The sequence below is a fragment of the Strigops habroptila genome, chromosome 2 (genome assembly GCF_004027225.2).
Source record: "Strigops habroptila isolate Jane chromosome 2, bStrHab1.2.pri, whole genome shotgun sequence".
NCBI lineage: Eukaryota > Metazoa > Chordata > Aves > Psittaciformes > Psittacidae > Strigops > Strigops habroptila.
In genome coordinates this window covers 21806316-21830395 of record NC_044278.2, presented here as the reverse complement: position 1 = coordinate 21830395, position 24080 = coordinate 21806316, and the positions used below count along the sequence as shown (strand labels likewise).

Below are 24080 nucleotides of genomic sequence, written 5' to 3'. Positions count from 1 at the left end.
ATTCAGATTTTGCAAAGCAGCGTAGTACTAGTGCTTGTCATTACCTGGTAAGGTAAATAAAAATATGTGATCTGGATAAAAATAAAAAAAAGTTCTTTTTAGAGTTGTATATGAATCCCCAAAGCATACTAAAGCTCGTTGTGGGAATATTTGCAAACTAAAGTGAGATCATTTTCCCAGTGGAATTGTATTGTTGATTACTCATTTTTCTTGTTTTCCTTCACAGAAACTCTCTCCAAGGTTATGTATTTTAGGATCATAAGTGTAATTGTATCCTGAGAGCATATCAGTTCACTTTATGTAGAGAGCATCGTGACATGTGTCATATGAATTCACTGATCAAATGCTATCTAATGCTAGTCTGCTTTAGTTCATATTATCGGTAGTTTCTAGGTGTAAGACCATGATCTGTGTTGTCAGTCAGTAGATATCTAAAACAGAGATCATTGAACCTTTTTCTCAGAGTTATCCTGCTGTTGACAACACAGGCTCCTTAGTGACAGAAACAAAAAGTGCTCTTTTTTGCTGAGTTTCTTGAAGGTCCACAGAAATTAGTAATACTCTGTTTTAAGTTTCAGAATAATTGGAAAATAACCAGTCATCTATTTACAGAAGCACATTTTCAAGAATAAAACTGAGAATTCTGCCTTGTAACCACAGCTTAGCATCCAGCAATGAGAAATCAGAGTAAATTTTAATAAGGTCTTTAATGAAATTGAAGGTTTGTGTTAACAGAATGCCACAGATTCTCAAAGAATCACAGTTGTATATGTTTTCAATGTGAAGTATTATTGGCCTGAATATAATGAAAGTATAAGGAGGAAAGATGTGCTACTGAAAGGATGTGCTGACTTCAAGGAAACTTAAACAGAAGAGGTAGAAAACATTAGGTCACTGTTTGCTTTCTCCAGAGCCCTTAGAAGTCGATGGGAATTGCTGGATTGGATGCTGTGATCCACAGCAAATGTGAAAGCTTGGTATGAAGACACTCTCATAAGCAAAGAGATATGACGTCTGGTGGTTGTGGATGCCAGAGAATTACTTTCCGTGCGGATTCTTAAAAGCATTATGTTTTACAAATAGATGTAAAAAGTATTTCATGATATACATTTTATCTGTTTTCCAGGGTCCATGATTTTAATTGCAGCTCACTGATTCAAGTAAGTGAGGAATTTTAACATGCTCACGCATTTCTCTCAAAATAATCGTCTTCATATAAATGAGAAAGTTATTGAGTTTAAATTATATTTATGTATTTGAATAGTCACCTGAAACTCATTACAATTGTAGGAAAGTTACTGGAACTACTATTGAGCCAATTTGCCATTTATTTCAGTTCACATTGTGTTAGAGTTCATTTCTGTAACTGGTTCAAATCTATATATTTTGATATAATCAGTAGCGAAATCTCCAATTAAGCAAAGGGACTCAAATAACCAAGATTTACATTGACAAAGTAGTGTAGGAAAGTTTCCTTTTTGTAACACTTGACTGCAGTCAGTTTTATTAATATTTTATTTCCCTGTTGTAGCGAGGTGATACTAATTTTCCACTGCACAATATAAATTAAACAGCAGCTGGTTGGCTCCCACGTTATTCTGTAGAAGTCTTTACTATAGGTATTTCGAAATTCAGCCTGGTATATCACTTTCCATATGTTTCACACTGAATTCTCAGGAGAGAAATGGCTGCCTTAGCCTAGATACTTCCAGTCACACCTTTCTGGTATGGAAAATCCTGGTTCATACTTTAATCACAAATGTACTTTTTCTAGATCTCCACAAGCCTTGACATTTGCTGTTGTTCTTCCAGCTGCCTGCCATTTGTTCACTGACCTTATCAATATGGGTGAAAATAAAAAAATCTTTAGACAAAAAGAAAAAAAAAATTTGCCGCTATTTGAAAGATTCTCTCAGAAGCACCTGAAGTGAGCTTGATGGTACCAGCATAAAATATCCGTCAAGTATCCTGTATACTAGGGGACAATGCAATCTCATTTTTCTTAAAAAATACAAAACCCAAAAAACCCCCCTAGACTTTAAAGACTTCTGGTGTTTACAGGTTACTCTTGCCCTGATTAGCCATAGATCTTACTAAACTCATTGGAGGCCCCCACTAAGATCTCATTTATTGGGATTACAAGTGAAAGCATAGAAAATGGAGGATTATAGTAAAGTCAGTTGCAAAAGCACCTTCATGCTTCCCAGGCAGTGTGATAGTGAGACATGCTACCACATGTACAGGTGGTAGGAGCAAATACTTATTTTGTGTTTGCTGTGCAGTGTAAAAACACCAATACATGCTGCTAAGCCTGCAGGTTAAGGTTTCCTATTCAGCAGAGTATGTAGTATAACTGTGGCAGATAAATTCTCATGCTACCTCATGTTTTTTGTGTGCTTTGAAGACTATTCAGCCTGAGAGAGAAACCCTTGCTTTTCCTGTAAGGGTTGTGGGGTTTTTTTCCACAGGGTTACTTGTACTAAATGACACATTAGGGTGAAGAGGAAGCACGACTGCATCAGTTAATTTGCACAATGGTGAGTGAAGACTTGTCTTGATTGTTTCTTGTCTGGCTGATAAACCATAGAATCGTAGAATTGTTTGAGTTGGAAGGGACCTTAAAGATCATCTAGTTCCAACCCCAATGCCATGGGCAGGGACACCTTCCACTAGACCAGGTTGCTCAAAGCTCCATCCAGCCTGGCCTTGAGTGGGGGCTCCATAGCTTCTCTGGGCAACCTGTTCCAGTGCTTCACCACTATAACAGTGAAGAATCTCTTCCTTATATCTAATCTAATCTAATCTAATCTAAATCTACCCTCTTTCAGCCTAAAACCACTTCTCCTTGTCCTATCACTACATGCCCTTGTAAAAATCTCCATCTTTGGAGATGTTAAAAAGTCTTCTGGACATGGTCCTGCACACTTAGCTCTAGATGGCCTTAATATCTACAGCCCTTGTATTGTTACACTTTGGAAGTTTGGGTTTCTTTTCATACAACAGGTCCCTTGAAATAAATAAATAATAATTTAAAAAGTGCAGTAGCACTTTGTTTTCCATTTCTAGAATGGACTTTTCTGATTTTAATTTTTCTCAGTTATTAAATTAGAAGCATTATAGTTGATCTACCAGTCTATGAACTTTCAGAAATTAACCTTATTCACTTTCAGAACTGTCACATCAGTAGAGACAATAACAGTACAGTAGTATCTCTTCTTTAGCTGTAACATGATTCCTGCGCTTGATCTGTAGGCCACTGAAGATAAACAGAGAATGCCTACTGAGTTTATTCAGACCTGAACAGGAATCTGAATTAAACTCAATGCACAGAGAAAGATAAGATTTCTTTTTTTTTTTTTTTAATCTGCAGAACTTTAAATTCTTCTAGCAGCTTTGCTCACTAAGTCAAAGTCACTTTTCATTTAGCAGCTTTTAGATGCATAGCCTTAATAAGAATATGACTTATTTTATCATCACTGGCTTAATTACTTAGATTATGATACTTCTGAATGTGAATGAAGTGTAGTTACAAACTTTCTCACAGTATTTCACAAAAACTTAGCATATATTTCATGTTAGGGACAACTAGGATGAATGTATATTTTTCCTACCTGAGCAACTTCTGAGTAACTTGTGAGAAGAGATAAAACACTGAAGTTAGGACTGGTAAAATACCATGACATAGAACCCCGCAAGCTTCTCATCACAAGGAAGTTCAGCCTTATATTTTGATGCATGTCTAAATTCTATAATGATTTTGGTCTACAGATTTTAAAATGCCTAGAAGACTGCATCAGGACCTTATCAGTTTCACTGCACCCAATGTTTTGCTTATATATGTCTATCTCAGTTGATATACTGCCTAAAGGCCAATAGAGCAGTTTTACATTTGGAACAAGTTCTAAAATTTAAATTAGGAAAAGACCTTTGCTGCATTTTCTATTAACTTTAGAAAAAGTCTATAGAAGAAATGATATAACCTAGATTCACAGTTACAAAAGGATTAGTAGTAAAATTTTGTATTCAAGGAGACAAGAGAGATTGGTGTTATATAATACTTCAAAGCTGCTGAACAAAGCAACTTGATAATGGAGGTAATATGAAGTGAAATATCCAAGGTTTAAAGAACCTCTGATGGAATGATGATGGTAAAAGTCACCAGGAAGCCTGCATCTCTGGAGATAGCCTTAGCAAGGAACTAGGCCAATGGATAGAAGCTCTTAGCTGCATCTTTAATAGATAAGAAGCTCGTTTTGCAAAAATCAGTGTAGCACAGTTAAATTGAGGCTCTGATAATTACAGTAGCTGAAGTTCCTTTGTTAGATATCTCTTCCATACTTTCTCCTATCTATGCTTATTCTGCCTTACTATTCTGCCTCTCTACCTTTTTCTTTCTAGCCTCCAAAATAACACCTGAATTGGTTGGTTAGACATGGCACCCAAGAAAAAACAACTGGTCAGCAGTCAGGCAGCAAGTGGCATTACAATGGCGTTTCAAATCTAGAACAGTAACAGTTAAGATCTACAGAGAAACTACCAAGAGCAGTCTCAGAGCACAGTAGGGTTAATGCGTCTCTGCAAGACAGAAGCAGCAGAGCATGGAAGTGTATACAGCAAAAGGTCAAGCAGGTTTTGGTAACAGATTTACATGTAGCCTATGTTCTGGGTTTTTTTAAGTGTAATACAGAAAAGAAGCAATAATGAAGTTTTGGAACCCACCTACAGTGCTAAAAACTCTGCAGGTCCTTATAAAAGATAGGCTGGGTGTCAAAACACTTACTGAGCCTAGAAGAACATAAAGCAGAGAATGTAGCAGAATTGTATGGAAAGATCGGTGCAATAGCCAAAGGCTGAAAATCAAAGATAGATAGAAAATATGTGGGAAAATTCCCAGAGAAGAAACAGGCATGCTGCTGCTGTTGCTGCCTTTTCCAATAAAAAAGAATAATAACTATTTTTTAGCTGATTTCCACCTGACAAGATGACAAAAGAGCGCTTGGAATGACTATGACAAGAGCCTATATGCCCCAAAGCCTTACTAATTTATAGATTGATTTTTTTAGGGGGGGGGGGGAATAAAATCTAGCCTTTCATATATCTGATAAATATAAATCAGCGACTTGAATTACCAGCTGCTTACTCCTATATGCATACAGTGATGTGATAATTTTAACTAGTGGGATTAGCCACCTTCTTACTTTTTATCTCATTTGAAAAAGTATAAACGGGGTGTTGAAACTTCAGTGAACCTTATTTAATATCTTCCCTATCCCCACTGGTTGCCTTAAGTGCATAGTAGTTCGTTCGTTCTTGTTGCTGTAAGAGGGATGAAAGATTTAGAAGCTCAAATCTACCCAAAAGGCAGCACACACATTCAGATCTGAAGAAGATGCTTTCTCATTTGTAACAATGCCAAAATTTTATTGTGATGCCTTGGAAGCATCTCTAGGTATTGATTCTGTAAAATGATGGCACAGGTTCAGCCCTACTGAAAGCAAGGGAGTCAGCTTACCCAGCTTGCTTTTGAGGACTTCGGCCATCTATCAAGTGGACGTAGCAGGTTTTGCATCTCTAGATGAATCATTCCTGCACAGCAAACTGTACAGACGTGTACAGGAATACTTAGCTTAATCTCAAAGCTACTAATCTAATATGCATTCATAATTAACTTTCTTTTTTCTCTCTCAAAATGAATGTTTAGTGACTTTTTGCTTTGAGATTCAGTTATCGTGATTTTGACTTAAAACTGATGTTTATTGTCAGAGAGGCTGCCAGCCCTTTCATTATTAATCACTGAGATCGTCACATGCTCCTTCCATTGTGCCTGTAGATCTTTTCCCTTCTCTGGCTCATGCTGTGTAACCTCCTTTTTCTCCTACGTCACAAGCGCTGCAATCCTTTTCCTTTTCTGTTACATGCACAGCAATAATCTCCTGCTAACGCACCAGCTCTGACTAAGAGAATAAGCCCTGTCACCCCCAAGCTCAAGCAGCTTGCTGAATAATACCACATGATGGGAGATTACATGCTTAAAATGTATTTCAGTCTTCTTAGAGTTTTCTTACTTGTTCTAATTCAAGCCCTTCCTTGCAGGATGTGATGTTGCCCAAATCCCTTCCCAGGCCTATAACCCTGTGGCCTGTTGTCTAGTATGACCTGAGTCCATGCTTGGCCTTCTAATGTCTCCTCAGTTTGCTGGTGAGGCACATTCCTTTGGATGTGCCTTTAGCACCCAGGGATGGCACTTTACCATATCCCTCAGCTAAGACATTGCAGCAGTAATGCTGTGCCCTGGTGCAATACTTAGACCCCCAAAATTGCAAAGTCCTATGCAAAACAGGTTGCATTTTGCAATCTTGCTGTCTTAGAATGTAACTGATTATTAGCCTTATTTACTTCAGTAATGTTATAGGTATGTATATATGTGTTTGTATTTATCTAGCTGTGATTTTCACTAAGTTTTAAATAAATACGGTAAGTATAAATCTTTACACAGCATTTTTCTAAATAAAGCAAGCAGGTTAATATATCTGACTATCCTAACATACCCTAAGAATGGGGTCCCTGAATAGATCTCTTACATAAAGTCTAAGTCCACATGCAAGTGCTGAGGTACATAGGTACTGTTTTATAAAATTTGCTATTGAAACAACTTTAGAAATTTTATTAAATATTTCTTCTTATCTCTTATAATTTTTGATCTGTTTCTTTTCCCTGGACTCTGAAGACAGACAAACAGGTATTCTACGTTGCAGAATTCTGTAGTAAGGCTTTTATGCATCATGCAGTCAGAGACCTGTAAAATACTATTTTCTTCTGCACAGTCTCATATGTTGCTGGGGCTTTTTTACAGAAACAGTATGTTGTAGTAAAGCCAAAGTTGTGTGGGATGCCTGAACTCATTATGTGCTCTACTACATAACTTCGAGAAATATTTTGCTCTGTGGTATGCTAGCTATAAAATGAGGGTATTAGGTTTTGCCTTTTTTAGTGCGCCTATTTGAGGTGAGATAAGCGTGAAGGGATAATTATACGTTATTACTATGATAATGTTGTTTTTAATGTATGGTTTCATGCAATACTTGCTAAAAATCTTACTGCTATGCCATTGAAACAGTAATTAGTCTTTTCCCTGTTAAACTATAATTTTTCATTTTTCCACAGGACAGCATGATTTTTCTGATGTAACTGTCCTTCTGGCTGGGGACTTTCAACCAATGCTGAACTGAAGGAGAGAGAATAGGTTTCTCTTTCAGCATGCTTTTCTTGGCAGGCACACAAAAGGGATACAATCTGGAATTATAAAGAAGAGTTTTAGAGTGGAATTAATTTTATTTTTATTTGGCTATCTAAAAGTTTGCCATCCAGTCAATTAGTTGTGTAGCTAAATATTTTCTAGTGAGTACCTGAGTCAGCTGTCAGTCTTCCTCACAGTCTGGTTATTCTTTTTGAGTCTGCTGTAGAAACACTTTCATCAATCCAGTGTAATGCATATTTTCACATATGAAAAGAGTTTTCAATTGCAGAGCTGTGATTTTTTTTAACTTAGGTGTGCAGGTTTCTGTATTTAAAAACTGTAAGTGTATTTGGAGGTAGTAGAAATAATTTATCACAAGTAGTAATGTAAGTGAGATCAAGAGCATAGATTTCTTTCCTCTTGTGATTTCACTTTGTCACTACCAAGAATACGTCTAGCCAAGAGACAATTATTCCTGCCCTATTACATAGCTATAAATAGCTGAAAATTCAGTAGCATTTATTCACAGGGCTGGAGAGATTACTATGCACAACTTGCTTTACGTGTATTTTCTGAGACATAAAGCTTTTACCTGAGTTTTGCTCTGAAGTTTGAGCCTGTAGTGGGTTAGATGTGTAATTTGCAAGGGCATGAAGTAGCAGAAAGCCAAAAAGGGAGGTCTGTTCTGTTTGTTGCTGTCTCTAGACTAGAATATAGAACAATTCAGGACACCAGAATTAAGTTGTAAAATTATAAGGTGGGAGCTGGACTGTGGTCTCCGTGCAGTGCGGAGTTTTATTATCCTGAGTGGGACTATATGTGAAATACCACAACTTATTTAAGCTTGGGTGACTTCTTTCAAGCATTAGTAAAACATAGACAGAGTGTGCTTCTTTCAAGGTGCCACATGAGCTTACACTTGAATTTTATGGATTCTGTTAGCTGCAGAAGCTTGATTGTCTACTCTGACAGATGTATGGAGAGTCCACGAGTTCGACATATTTTCTTCTTCATTTTAGATGGCAAAAGCTGTGACACGGGAAAGGGCTCTACAGTTGAATGAATCATAGCATGCAAGAAGTCTGTAACTGAGATCTATTTTTCCTGACTCCTGCTCCACATATATGTCTTTCCTTACTCTACTGTCATGCTGTCATAATAAGCCATCTAGGCTTAGTTACTGATACAATGGCATTATGAAAGAAACCTAATTAGAAAACTGACATCTTCTCGTTTAGCCCTGTTAGAAATTCATATGAGAAGTAGTGAGAGACACCATAACACTAATACCATCAGTTTTTTTAAATACATTTTATTCCTGGATTTATTGAGAAATGCTATTAGTAGATTTGGGGCATCAAATGAACAACTGCGCAATACCAGGAATAAGAAGCTGACAGCAAACAATAGATCAGAGACAGCTAATGCGGAATGTTAATTGTAGTTTAATACATGGATGAGCAAAATATAAGTGGGAGAAAAGGTAAGAAATTATAAATACAGTTTTCAGCCAGTCAGATCTTGGTTTGCTAGAAGACATTTGGGCATACTGCCCACTGCACGGCCATCCCCTAAACTGAGCCAGAAGAGCAGAGGTACCTCGGAAGGGGTATGAATTCTCCTGAATTGCCTCACTATGATGTTAGTTGGATCAGCTTAAACTGCTGTTCAAAGCAGTTTAAGCATTAGATAATTGACAGCTATTGTGCTTATGTTACTATGAAGCAAGTAATAGTAAACATTGTAATGTTTGTTTATGAGACAGCTGAAATAAATATATTTTAAGCAAATAATTTGTTGTGGTTTGAGCCCAGCCAGTAACTCAGAACCACGCAGCTGCTAGCTCACTCCCCCACTTCTTCTTCCCCCCGCTCCTGGAGGGATGGAGAGGAGAATCGAAAGAATGTAACTCCCACAGGTTGAGATAAGAGCAGTCCCGTAACTAAGGTATAATACAAAACCACTACTGCTACCACCAATGATAATAATGATTAGTGAAATCACAAGGGGAGAGGATACAATTGCTCACCACCCGCCGACCGATACCCAGCCTGGCCCAAGCAGTGATCTGGGCCTTCCCGGTAACTCCCCCCGATTTATATACTGGGCATGACGTGCTGTGGTATGGAATACCCCTTTGGCTAGTTTGGGTCACGTGTCCTGTGTCTGCTTCCTCCCGGCTTCCCCTCCTCCCTGGCAAAGCATGAGACTGAGAAAGTCCTTGGTCGGAGTAAACATTACTTAGCGACAACTAAAAACATCGGTGTTATCAGCGTTGTTCTCAGGCTGAAAGTTAAAAAACACGGCACTGCACCAGCTACTAAGAAGGAGAAAAATGACTGTTATAGCTGAACCCAGGACAATATCCACCCCTTATTCCATACCATTCACGTCATGCTCAGATCCCACATCTCTCAACACACCATCACCCCTGTCCCATATATACACATATGTATACACCCACACCCACACACAAAGAGAAAGATATCATTCCCTAGTCCATGGACCAATCCCTATAAAATTGCTGAATTCATCCAGTCCATGATGTCAGGCTCCATCTCTTGTAATAGTCTTTCAGGGCAGGAAGGACGGTGTGTAGTGTTGGGTTGTTGCCTGCTGATGACACCGCCAAACTCGTCTGGTCACTGCTGAGCTCGTCTGGTTTCCTCAAAATTCATTCTTCGTTGAGGTGATGATCGGAGGGAAGTCAGGGTCAATGGCTGGCGACCTGAAGATATCTAGCTGGTGGGCTATAAAAGTGTTATAGAGCAGGCAACAGCATACAATTGAGTTCACTGGCTGTTTTCCCCCAAGATTAAATCCCCTTGAGGTACGCATTGGGCTTCCCCATCTTCCCGCGTTACCCACCAAGTATATCCAGGTCCCTGAGCAAAAGCAACCCCACGAGTGGGTTTGCCTTTACCTGAAGCAGGAATAACCCAGACTGTCTTCCCCAACAAATTCTTTATGTGCACCACAGGAACTTTATCCCCCTCTACAGTACGTAAAAGTTCTGATTGGGCTGGGCCAGCCCTGTTGGCAGATCCCCTAGTGTTGACCAACCAGGTGGCTTTTGGTAAATGTGTATCCCAGTGTTTGAAAGTCCCACCACCCATTGCTCTCAGTGTAGTTTTTAACAGCCCATTGTACCGTTCGATTTTCCCAGAGGCTGGTGCATGGTAGGGGATGTGATATACCCACTCAATGCCATGCTCTTTGGCCCAAGTGTCTATAAGGTTGTTCCGGAGATGAGTCCCATTGTCTGACTCAATTCTCTCTCGGGTGCTGTGTTGCCACAAAATTTGTTTCTCAAGGCCTGGGGTAGTGTCCCGGGCAGTGGAGTGGGGCACAGCGTATGTTTCCAGCCAGCTGGTGGTTGCTTCCACCATCGTAAGCACATGACGCTTGCCTTGGCGGGTCGGTGGGAGTGTAATATAGTCAATCTGCCAGGCCTCCCCATACTTGTACTTCAGCCATCGTCCTCCATACCAGAGAGGCTTTAACCGCTTGGCTTGCTTAATTGCAGCACATGTTTCACATTCGTGAATAACCTGGGCAATAGTGTCCATTGTTAAGTCCACCCCTCTATCACGAGCCCATCTATATGCTGCATCTCTGCCTTGATGGCCTGAGGTGTCATGGGCCCACCAGGCTAAAAATAATTCACCCTTATGTTGCCAATCTAAGTCCATCTGAGCCACTTCAATCTTAGCAGCTTTATCCACTTGCTGGTTGTTCTGGTGTTCCTCAGTGGCCCGACTCTTGGGTACATGAGCATCTACATGGCGTACCTTCACCACCAGGTTCTGCACCCGGGCAGCGATATCTTGCCACAATGCAGCAGCCCAGATGGGTTTACTTCTGCGTTGCCAGTTGCTCTGCTTCCATTGCTGCAACCACCCCCACAGGGCATTTGCCACCATCCATGAGTCAGTATAGAGATAAAGTACTGGCCATTTTTCTCGTTCAGCAATGTCCAAGGCCAGCTGGATGGCTTTCACCTCTGCAAACTGACTCGATTCACCCTCTCCCTCAGCAGTTTCTGCAACTTGTCGCAGGGGACTCCACACAGCTGCCTTCTATCTCCGATGCTTTCCCACAATACGGCAGGACCCTTCAGTAAACAAGGCATATTGCTTTTCACTCTCTGACAGTTCATTATGTGGTGGGGCCTCTTCAGCACGCGTCACCTCCTCTTCTGGTGACATCCCAAAATCTTTGCCCTCTGGCCAGTCCATGGTGACTTCTAGAATTCCTGGACGACTGGGATTTCCTATTCGAGCTCATTGTGTAATTAGTGCGGCCCACTTACTCCATGTAGCATCAGTTGCATGACGTGTAGAGGAGACCCTGCCTTTGAACATCCAGCCCAGCACAGGCAACCGGGGTGCCAGGAGGAGCTGCGCTTCAGTTCCAATCACTTCTGAGGCAGCTCGAACCCCTTCATAGGCTGCCAGTATCTCTTTTTCAGTGGGAGTACAGCTGGCCTCGGATCCTTTATATCCCCGACTCCAAAAGCCAAGGGGTCGACCTCGAGTCTCCCCTGGAGCTTTCTGCCAGAGGCTCTAGGCAGGACCATTCTCCCCGGCTGCGGTATAGAGCACATTTTTCACATCTGGCCCAGCCCGGACTGGTCCAAGGGCTACTGCATGAACTGTTTCTCGTTTAATTTGTTCAAAGGCTTGTTGCTCAGGGCCCCATTTGAAATCATTCTTCTTCTGGGTCATGTGATAGAGAGGGCTTACAATCAAACTGTAATTTAGGATGTGCATTCTCCAGAACCCCACAACACCTAAGAAAGCTTGTGTTTCTTTCTTGTTAGTTGGTGGAGACATTGCTGTTGTCTTGTTGATCACGTCTGTGGGGATCTGGCGACATCCATCTTGCCATTTTATTCCCAAAAATTGAATCTCCTGTGCAGGTCCCTTGACCTTATTCCGTTTTATGGCAAAACCGGCCTTCAGCAGGATTTGGATTATTTTCCTCCCTTTCTCAAAAACTTCTTCCGCTGTATCACCCCACACGATGATGTCATAAATGTAGTGCAGGTGTTCTGGAGCTTGCCCCTGTTCCAGTGCAGTCTGGATCAATCCATGGCAGATGGTAGGGCTGTGTTTCCACCCCTGGGCAGTTGGTTCCAAGTGTCCTGGACGCCCCTCCAAGTGAAAGCAAACTGTAGCCTGCATTCTGCTGCCAAAGGGATTGAGAAAAATGCATTGGCAATGTCAATTGTGGCATACCACTTGGCTGCCTTTGACTCCAGTTCATATTGAAGTTCTAGCATGTCTGATACAGCAGCACCAAATGGTGGTGTGACTTCGTTCAGGCCGCGATAGTCTACTGTTAGTCTTCACTCTCCGTTAGACTTTTGCACTGGCCATATGGGGCTATTAAAGGGTGAGCGGGTCCTGCTGATCACTCCTTGGCTCTCCAGTCTACGGATCAGCTTATGGATGGGAATCAAGGAGTCTCGGTTGGTGTGATACTGCTGCCAGTGCACTGTTGTAGTCTCAATTGGCACTTGTTTTTCTTCAACCTTCAGCAACCCCACAACAGAAGGATCCTCTGAGAGACCAGGCAAGGTGGACAGCTGCTTAATTTCCTCTGTTTCCAAGGCAGCAATACCAAAAGCCCATCGATACCCTTTTGGGTCTTTGAAGTACCCTCTCCTGAGATAGTCTATGCCAAGGATGCATGGAGCCCCTGGACCAGTCACAATGGGGTGCTTTTGCCACTTCCTCCCAGTCAGGCTGATTGCAGCTTCCAGTACAGTTAACTCTTTGGATCCTCCTGTCACTCCAGAAATATAAATGGGTTTCACCCCTTGATACCTTGATGGCATCAGGGTACACTGTGCACCGGTATCTACTAGAGTCTTATACTTCTGTGGGACTGATGTGCCAGGCCATCTGATCCACACAGTCCAGTAAACCCGATTATCCCCCTCCTCCACCTGGCTGGAGGCAGGGCCCCTCTAATAGCAATCATAAAATTCTCCACTTCTGTCTTGTAGAAAGGGATTAGTATTCCTTATCACAGGAGCTGGAGTAAAATCAGCTCTCCATCTGGGAAACTGCTCACCAGAGACTGGAGCAGCAGCTTTCCTGGGAGGATCATCCTTGACCATTGTTCTCCTCTTCAGTTCACGCACCCGTTGCTCCAGAGCTGAGGCAGGTTTTCCATCCCACTTTCTGATGTCTTCTCCATGATCCTGCAGGTAAAACCATAGGGTGGCCCGTGGCGTGTACCTCCTATATTTTCTTTCTCAAGCAGTAGAGCGCCTTCTGTTAATAGCTGAGACATGGGTTGGTACACGTGGGGAGCTGGATAGATCGGATAAATCGTCTCTCAATTGTTTGAACTCCTGGGACAGTTTTTCCACAGCTGAAATGATCAAAGGGGTGAGATTGTCTTCGAACTCTTGGAGTTGACGAATCAGGTAATCCACTCTTGGTGATACTCCGTCATTCCAGGTCATTGATGCCAATGTGTGGGCATATGATGATGGCACACTCTGTGTAAGTTTCCGCCACATGGGTTGTGTACATTCGACTTCATCTGGATCTACGGATGTGTTCCTGGCATCCGGCCTACGATAGATCATCTCTATAATGGCTGATTCCCTCAGGGACTTGATGCCTTTCTCTATCATGGTCCAGTTGGCTGAGCGACTCATAATATCGTCTTTGTAGGGAAACCTTTCCTTCACAGCTGCCAGGAGCCGCCTCCAAAGGCTGAGGGCTCGCTTCTGTCTTGATCACTTTGTCAATTCCTCCTTCCCTAGCAAGTGATCCCAGCTGCTTGGCTCCCCTACCTTCTAGTTCGTGACCGTCAGCCCCATTGTCCCAGCATCGGAGCAACCAGGTGACAGTGTGCTCCCCTGGAAGATGGGTGAAATCTTTTCGCATATTCCGCAGCTCAGTTGAGGTCCAGGGTCAAGAAGTCACCTCTTCTTCTTCTTCCTCTTCCTCTGATCCACGTAGTAGTAACTCTTGTTCAGATCCTGTTCTATGTAGTAATGGCATTGGGTCTTCATCTTTCTTTGCTTCACGGGTTGTTCTTTGTGCCTCTCGTTTGCTTTTGCGTACAGGGGCAACTGACATTGTCACAAACTGGCCATTTGGTTTAGCTGCAGTGTTTGTCACTGTGGTTGGAGTGGCTGCAGTGCCTGCCACTAGGATTGGAGTGGCTGCAATGTCTATTGCCGGGGTTTGAATAGCTGCTCTGCTTGTCACTGGGGTTGCTGTAGCTGCGGTGCTTGGAGTAGCTGCATTGTCTGTTGCTGTCGGGGTTTGAGTAGCTGCTGTGCTTGCCACTGGAGTTGGTGTAGCCGTGGTGCTTGGAGTAGCCACATTGTCTGTTACTGGCGAGGTTTGAGTAGCTGCTGTACTTGTCGCTGGGGTTGATGTAGCTGCAGTGCTTGGAATAGCCGCATTGTCTGTTGCTGTCGGGGTTTGAGTAGCTGCTGTGCTTGTCACTGAGGTTGGTGTAGCTGCTGTATTTGAAGTTGGAGTAGTTGCGTTGTCTGTTGTGGTCAGGGTTTGAGTAGCTCTTGTGCTTGTCGCTGGGGTTGATGTAGCTGCTGTGCTTGGAGTAGCTGCGTTGTCTGTTGTGGTCAGGGTTTGAGTAGCTGCTGTGCTTGTAGTTGGCATAGCTGCGTTGTCTGTTGCTTTGCCATCAGATCCAGAGACATTTTTTTCCCTTTGAAGGTGCTGGATAGTGTTGAGCAGGGCTCTGTAGGCGTAGGCCAAGCCCCAGCACGTTGCCAAAATTTGTCCCTCTCTGGTATAACCAAGATGACAGCACACCTTGTTTAAGTGTTTTACTAGTTTTTCCAGATGTTGCACTTGTTCAGTGGTGAAGTTCCAAAGCACTGGAGGGGCCCACTGGCCTAGATACTTGCCCATACTATCCCACACACCCTGCCACTCATGACTGTCCAGCCTCAGGGAAAATTTCTTGGTGGTCCTCCTATATCGTCGTCTAGCCCTAGACCAGATTTCAACCCGATACTGCTTAACTTTCGAGATTAGATGAAATAGGGTGTTCCCAGGGCGGGATGGCCGTGGGTAAAACACACTCCGTATGTGTGCCAACATGTTGATCCCCAGCACAATCAGCAGGCAGGTCTCAAGGGTATTCAAAGGCCATCCAAAACCTTCAGAACTCTCAACTGCTGTTGCAAATAGGCTGGTGGGGGAACAGGGGGTGTAAGGGAATGCCTCCTTTATAGGTTGACCCCCTGAGGAGAAAAAAAAAGATATGCAATTGCTAAAATATTTCATTATATACCTCCCAAAGTATAGAGGTGATGGCCACACTGGAAGCACAAACTGGACCAGTTTCATGATCAATGAGTCTATTGTATTACAAGTCATTACCATGAAGTAGAGTGAAACAAGAACCTTAGCCCAGGCCCCCCAGCCGATAAATGCTAAAACAGCAAATACTGGCTGTAAGTAAGGTACAACATGCTGAAACTCTGAGATCAAGCGCAACAAGTCTGAGAGCCAAATAATCACCATTGTGACAAGTAGTAACAATGAGTGCTTATCACAAATATGATTAGGCACACTCTGGTCAGATCTGTCGTTATCTCAACCCTTCGTGCCCCACGTTGGGCGCCGCAAAGAACTGTCGTGGTTTGAGCCCAGCCGGTAACTCAGAACCACACAGCCGCTCGCTCACTCCCCCTCTTCTTCCTCCCCCTGCTCCCGGAGGGATGGGGAGGAGAATCGAAAGAATGTAACTCCCACGGGTTGAGATAAGAGCAGTCCCGTAACTAAGGTATAACACAGAACCACTACTGCTACCACCAATGATAATAATGATTAGTGAAATAACAAGGGGAGAGGATACAATTGCTCACCACCTGCCGACCGATACCCAGCCTGGCCCAAGCAGTGATCTGGGCCTTCCCGGTAACTCCCCCCGATTTATATACTGGGCATGACGTACTGTGGTATGGAATACCCCTTTGGCTAGTTTGGGTCACGCGTCCTGTCTCTGCTTCCTCCCAGCTTCCCCTCCTCCCTGGCAAAGCATGAGACTGAGAAAGTCCTTGGTCGGAGTAAACATTACTTAGCAACAACTAAAAACATCAGTATGATCAGCGTTGTTCTCAGGCTGAAAGTTAAAAAACACGGCACTGCACCAGCTACTAAGAAGGAGAAAAATGACTGCTATAGCTGAACCCAGGACAAAATTTAATAAAAGCAGTAACAATAGTCATTAAACTTCTTACCAAGTATGCAGAGTGTGCCCAAGACTTCTCAATTCTCAGAATTATTTTTGTGCTGTAGTGCTTAAATTTTCAATCAGAATTGGCAGGAACAATAAACTAATTACTGCTGGATTACAATGGGATTCCTACAAACGTGTATATGACATCTAGATTAATACCAAATGAGGCCTTCATGATTAATGTTACTATGGTGAACACCAAGGAATTAATAAAGATTAGACCGATTATTAAACAGTGTCAACCAAAAGAAGATAGTTCAGTGCAAAAAGATGATGTTTAATATGAAAAAAAATCAGTGTCACACTGTAAAATTCATATTGGCAAAATGATAGGGATCTGACTAAAACTGAAAAGTCCAGACTATTCTCCTAAAAATGCTGCAGCCTGATCTTCTGTGGTGAGGCAGGCGTGCATGTTTCTGCTGCTCGAAGGGCACTCTGCGTGGTTTGACAGAGGTCTGTGCTGTACACTCGATTCAGCATGACCAAAATCAGTAGCAAATTATCTGAGGATTTATTTTAAACTATAACTGTCTATAACTTAGTAAATTTTGTATGCATGAAAGTGAAGTGTGGTTTTATAATATGCTCACATATTTAAATTACTGATAAATGTCATTAGATTTCAGTGGAGTCAGGTGGCAGATAATTGGTCAGTTCATGCTGATGAACTGATGGAGCCAAAATAGACATATCCACTGGGCATCATACAGTGCTGTAAGAGGAAGAAAATGTTTGGAGGTTGTTTGCAAGGAGAGAAGTGCAAGGATACAGAAGAGTTTGATCATAATGGAGCAGGTCATAGAATTTCACTCACTTTTCCTATCATGCATCTGAAAACATCCTCTATAATGGCACCCAGTGCAAGGGGAGGGCTTGGAAGGTTGGCAAGGAGTCAAGGACATGGCTCATCATGTCCTATCTCATCCTAGTTCATGAAATGAACATCCTGCCACCGCTGATGATCATCAGGTCACAGTGACCCTAGCTTCTATTTATTGCAATGGTATATTGTTTGTTGTGTAACTGCATGGGCATGATATATATAATCTGCTGTTAAAACCAAAAGGACGTATAAGATGAGAGAGTTGAATTCCCACTGGACTGCTCACCCAGTCACCCACTTTTCCCCTGCAACCCTCTGCTGATTATCTGGGCTCCTTGCACTGATTGTGGTGGGAGTGTATGATCAATAAACTAGCCCCTGTTGTGGTCTCACATTTCCCCTGACAGTATCAAACTGCACTACTGTTTCTGAGAATCTTTACATCTACACCCAGCATTATCATAATACAGTATTCTTGACATATTTTCCCGTTTCTCCGATCAGCAGTGAAGACATAGCAATGTCTACGATGGCAAATGAATGCTGGGAGCTAAGCCTCTCCCCAGAGGGAGCTGCCAGGCTGGGAAAGCATAAGAGAAAACTAGGTGAGCTACAGTAAAATAAGCATCATGATCCAATTATAATACTATGTTCAGAAAATGTTTTTTAACATTTTTTAACTATGTTACTGAAAAATGAAAGTGATAAACATCTTCCTGCCACAATATCCAGAGAGGTTAGAATGACTTACGTGCAATTATTATTTATTTGATGAATGTTACTGTTCTCTGTTCATGGAATACCTCTGTGAAGACTGTGATGTCCTTCAATGCATTTGTTGTTCAGAATTATTTGACAAAGCATTACTTCAATGTTTCTTGTTTAAAGAAATAAGCTTTCTGTGAGATTTTGATCTTAGTACTTGCTTCTGAAGTCCTGTTTGTTACCTGTGAAAGCTAAATTATGTTGTGTTGCATTATCCTTTGATTGGATAGCTGATGCAGCTATCCCTCATGCTTGTTAAATTTTATTTTATTTTGTTTCATAAACCACCTCCTTTTCAGGCAATTTAAACATGATCACATAAGTATCTGTACAGTTTACACTGTACAGAAATTGAATTTGAATAAACTTAAAAACATTTCAAAATAGTAGCAGGTTTAACCTCTGTCCAACAAATCTCCTGAACCTCACTCTGTATAATAGGAAATACAATCTGGGGCATAGAGAGAGAAGAAAGATACGAGACAGATCATCATCTGTCATCAGCTCCCATAGGAAGCCCACCAGATAACTCCTGTGCTCTACTGCTGCAGTTCATCCAGAGGAACAGTGTTAGTACAGTGCAGTTACTTCTGAACGAGGAGACAACTTTTGAGCATACCCCAGATTTTCCCCATATGTACTTCAGTTTTTTACAGGCAGTTCTCTTTCTTTTGAGAAACTGGAAGCATGACATGAATCTACATTTTTGTCAAAGGCAACATCTTTCCATGGAATTGAAATGGCTGCATAACATGGTGGAAGGGCAAGCTACAAATGGACCCTTTAGGGTCTTCCTTATGTAGACTAAAGGAAAGAAGAGGTGCCAACTGAGCTTTCAAAGCTGCAGAACAGCTGTATAAACCCTCTTCATTTCAAACAGGTGTTGAGACCAAATGGCCTAATTGTCTAAAGCTAAATTCGCAGCTGAAAGAGGTCTGCTGATGCAGTTCCTCCACCGAGTTTTGCTGGTGGTAGTGTCATTAAGACCTGAAAAGACTGATTTTGCCATCACAGCAAGTTCTGACTCCCTGGGTGAAATCTACTGACAAAGTTAAATCTTTAAGGAAAAATGATCTTACATTATTTGTACCAGAGATTCTGTTGCAAAATATTATTGAAATGAAAATTTCCTCTCTAAACTGCAATGCTGTAACTGTGAAAGATTTTTATGTTAGACTATGGCCTTTGAAAATCAGCAATAAAGTTTTATAAAAATGAATGGTGAAGCCTTTTTAAAGCATATATTTCAATCCAGAAGGGAGCTTTCCAAGAACTTTCCTTGTGTTGAACAGCGTACTTGCCAATTAAATAACATGGTACTAAGCCCAGGACAGTAAACCCTGCTGAGAGGTAAGATGTATTGGATGGGGTTTGGAGTTGTTCCATTAGGGTTGCACCCCTCTTAATTCACTTGGGTCATGGACAGAGTAAACTCACATTTGTGGTATGTGTACATATAATAAGATGCAACTGCAACAATTTTTTTTTTTTTTTTAATATAATAGCAGGAAAAGTGTTCCCAGGGAAATACTGGTGCAGAAGGCATGTCTGAAAACAATAGCAGATGGGATGACAATGCAACCACTTTAGAACTCCTACAATGTTTAGTGATCTACAGTGAAATAATTTCACTTTAAAAAAAATCAAATGTCAGTGGAATTTTTTCCAGCTCACCACATTCACTGACCTTTGCATTGACTGTTCTCTGTAAGCCTTTGAGATGGAGCACATGCAGCATGTGGAGTTCCATGTCATGTTGGTCATCATTCTCTACTTGACATTTCTTGTGTTCCTGAGTCGATGTGTTCCAGATTAATGAGGCATTTGTTCTCAATCAAGAAGCTATTTAAGAATACACTTTTAATTGTAATGGGTTGTATATGATTAATTATTTCTACATGGCTTGCTCATATTTTTTGATAGTTCAAAGCAGATTTTTTTTTCCCCACTGGATACTGCCCAAATCTTTTCAATGTTCATACTGGTTATCACCAAATAATTTATGGAAGTGAACTTTCTTCACGAGGGGTTGTGAACTTCTTTGAAAAATTTGCCTGGAGCTCTTTGCTGTAATGACCTTCAACCTCCTCTGTCTGTAAAATGAATAAGAGGGCTAACACACAAGCTGGTTGCAAAAGCTGTGTGTTTAAGTTAATTTGTGGTTTTTTGAAAGATTCTATTGTTTTAGGACTACTCATCTCGCAATTGGTTCTGATGACAGTATGTAGCCATTTTAGTATTGTTCTGTGATCATCCTTCTGTTTTTATTGAGGTCTACTCTTCTAATTCAGCTGTGTCTTTAGAAGAAACTGTGTTTCAATGCCCAGTACATTCCAAACTTGACCAAGCTGTTCCCCACATGTGTACTCTCTGAATGGAGAAAAAGGGCCGTGCCATGTGTTTTCATTTGTGAAGCTTGCTTCAGACTTTTTTCACACCCTGAAGAATTTCCGTTTGTTGCTGTTCTTGAAAGGACAAAAGGCTCAGTACTTCAGGGCTTGGGTCTTGAGGGAGTATTTGAAAACTCTGATTTTATGACCTTTCATTTCTCTTGGTTGCATGGGATGTAATTTTGGCAAGTGTAACCATGGCCTAATGGTAGTCAGCACACCGGACTGAGCTCAGAAGAGAGTGTACTCACAAGGGAAGAAGAGATTTTTCTCTTCTCCGAATTAGCAAATAATTAAATTAACATTAGTCTTCCCTTTCCCCATAAGATTTGTTGGTTTTAGCTACAGAGATTTCAAATAAATCACCTATAGAAGGATTTCCGTGCAGAGGCACGCTCTTTCTCTTTTCACATTACCTTTGTCTGCAGCTATCAGATAGATAATCTGATCATCCACTCACGAGGTACATTATCCTTTTATTAAGTGGGTCCAGTCTAGTAAAATAATAGCCATGAAAATGTTACAATAAAAGAATAATAAGAACCCAAATTGCTTGTTAGAGCTGTCTGTAGATAGCAGTCTGCTATTCAATGCCTTGCGACTGATTTTTTACAACTTTCATGTGAAATGTACTGCAGGCAGCTGGAACCCAGCTATTTTTCTTGGCTGTTTCCATTTTAGATGAACAGAAGTAACACCATGAGGAAAGATCCATTTGTCAAAAGGGACCCACTAGATCTAAACTTAGGGGCTATAGCATCAGATTATATGCTATCTGTGGGTGGCTTTTGTAGCATATGGTGATTGAATCTATGTTCTCTCCTTCTCTTCTCATACAGAATATGTGATGAGGAGTGGCTCCTCCAGAAGAGTTTTGTTTGTGGGAAAGACATTCAAATTACTTCAATTTTTCTAAGTATCTATCATGGCAGTATGTTCCTGTAGGGCAAGGGACAGAGCTTTGTCAGTTAGGCTTAGAGTAAAAGGGCACAAGTGGTGCAGAATGACTTAGCAGAGAATTAGAAGGAGGAATTGCAAAGGAAACAGACCATAGCATCCTGACAAAGTGCAGAGATGATGAAAACATCTAAAACCTGCCCTCCTCCCTTGCCCCTCCCTTCAGTATGGTGTGTCATTCAGGGTTCTTCTCACAAGTCCAAGGGACTGATTTTAGTGAAATTTCAAAGGTTAGCACCCTTTCCCATTCCTCAGTGGGAAGTCATTGCCCTTGATGCAGGGGCAACAGATCTGAATGTGTGATTGCATATGAACTACCACAGCTTGTGGTAAACTCCTGCATAGTATATTAATGTGCAGAGCAGTAAAATGAAACAACAGAAGAGCAGAAACACTTGACTGTTCCACCAGCCAGGAGGGCAGGTGGGAAGCATAGTCCTCTACTCTACCCAGTGGAACTTGGTGGTGCTCTTGGGTCAGGGCTCTTGTTCTAGAAAGCACTTCTTCCATCGTAGTTGTCAGAGGCTGAATTTTGCACTCAGAAGTGCTTTTGTATAGATGTATGCATGTGAAAGGGGTGAGATGATGGCAGAGATGAATAATGAGACTCTCTGAAGTACTGTTTTTGAACTCTGTGGCTACAATTGCACTATCAAAAAAACCCCCAGCAACCCAGCTTCAATAGAGGACAATAGGTGTTAGCAATTTTGCCCATGAAGTTTATTTTACTGCAAATAAAAATAACATTTTTTAGCCTGAAGATTAAGACACAGCAAAAGCCTGTTTGAGTTAGCCTGTAGAAAGGTGGAGCTGAGACATGGAACAGCTATAGTTAAAAGCAAAAGGGCTTATGTGGAGAATGATAGAGAAGCAAAAGTCAAGTAGAATAGTTCATGTCTCACTGAAGCTGAAAACATATGCTTCATTTAAAATGATAATTTATGGAGGTCTGATTGCCAGGTATTCAATTTGGTCCTGGAATCACTTGAACTCAGATTATGTTTGTGAAACAGTCATGCTTTGCACAAATATTGTCAGTGTCAGCTATATTGAACAGCCTGCCTTTTTTTCTTTTTTTTATTAAGCATAATTGTAATTAGTTGAGTCAAATGACAATTACGTTCAAAAGGGACCACTTCCAATAAAAAATTATGCTATGCTACCTATTGCAAGTCTCATAAATGGTTTCATAATCAGATTTAGTCAAACTTTCCTCTATGGGGATGGCCTATAACCTACAGAATCTGTTGTTAATTTGTGAGTTTGGGGTTTGAACGGAGCTTGCTGAGAAGTTCATGCAGAGTTAGTACCAAGCACCCTCTTGGAGAGACTGATTTAAATATAGCTTGCAGACCCAACTAGACCCTCTCCTAAGGTCACCATCATTAGGTGAACTTTGGGACTGCTGGACCTAGTAAACTTGTTCTGCCAAAAATAGTAAACCTTTCCTACTGAACTGAACTTAGATCATGTGCTGGAGTCAATTGCTGATCACATAAATGAGAAAATGTTTCTCAGAATATTCACAGAAATGGATTTTTCCTCCAGTCTTCATTAGTGTAAACAAGTGACCAAAATGGTAAAGGAGAGGTGCTTGTAGAAATGCTTGATGAATGATAGGTTAAATCGAATAACAGGTCATGCAAAATCTGTAGGAGAACTAAAAATCACAAGGGTAATGTGCATTAAGCTTCTGAATAGTGAAGATTTGCGGGTCCACCACTAAGTGCATACTACTTTATAGACACAGTAGTGTGGGTTACTTCCCAGTGAAAGAAATTCTAGAGCTGAGTTAGATTTAAAACTTTATTTCTCAAAACTGAATCGTCCTCCACAGCATGGGTCAGGTAAAGCAGGATGAGGAAAAAACCCTTCAGCTATGTTCTAAGAATGAGATGGTCAGATCTAAAGCATGCTGAAGTGAGAGCTCGTATTGGTTTTGCTGAGGTTTGTATCAAAGAAGAGGGTCACAGGTATCAGTCAAAGCAACACTTTCAGTCCCAAGTGGAAGATTTTTGCTTGTGGATACAACAAAACTGAAATGCTGAGCTTCAACTTCTTTATAAATGAAGCAGTACTGAACTGTTCTGGGAATAGTTGAACTTTAATAAGCTGATCTTTAATAAAAAGACCACTTACACCATGGCAATCCAAAACTCACTTTATGAGAAATTCTCTAAGGAGAGCTCAAATTAGAATTTGTTGTTTTTCAAGACTGCAGTTATCCCAAATTTATGCGTAGCGATCTGTTATCTTCCAAGCCAAGGGCATTTCCTATTTCAGTTTCATAAATGCTTATCCTGGCCATTAACATGGGACAGATATTAAAAACAAAAGTAACATTTTTGTTGGCTTTTCCTCTTTTTGGAAACCTTTTGACCCACACTAACTAGTATCAGTCTCTTCACACCTATTGAATACCCCCCAGGGAACTCCCATAGCACAAATCTGAACTGTGCTATATAAAAGCAGATATATTTTAGATTAACTGTTTTGTATATTTTCTGATAGGTCAGCATGGGGATCTGATTCTTTAGAGAATGAAGGTAATGAAAACGCCTATACTTGACACATTCACCATTGGCAGAACTGTGAACCTGAGCTTGTGTGAAGTAAACTGTGCAAAAAGTCCTGGTGGAGAAACATCTGCCGTAAATGTTTC

The 24080-nt window shown here is 41.2% G+C and overlaps 1 protein-coding gene across 2 annotated transcripts in view; it reads left to right on the top strand.

Annotated features, from left to right (window-relative positions):
- Positions 1-1139: 1139 nt before the first annotated feature.
- The window catches only part of SAMSN1 (SAM domain, SH3 domain and nuclear localization signals 1), a 180092-nt gene continuing 157151 nt past the window's right edge, over positions 1140-24080 (top strand). Inside the window, exon 1 of one of the 2 annotated variants that reach the window (XM_030476184.1) lies at positions 1140-1160. The gene's annotated coding sequence lies outside the window, so the exon portion shown is untranslated. Of the gene's footprint in view, positions 1161-17852; positions 17912-24080 lie in introns of those variants that run through there. The other variant, XM_030476185.1, reaches the window with a different exon arrangement.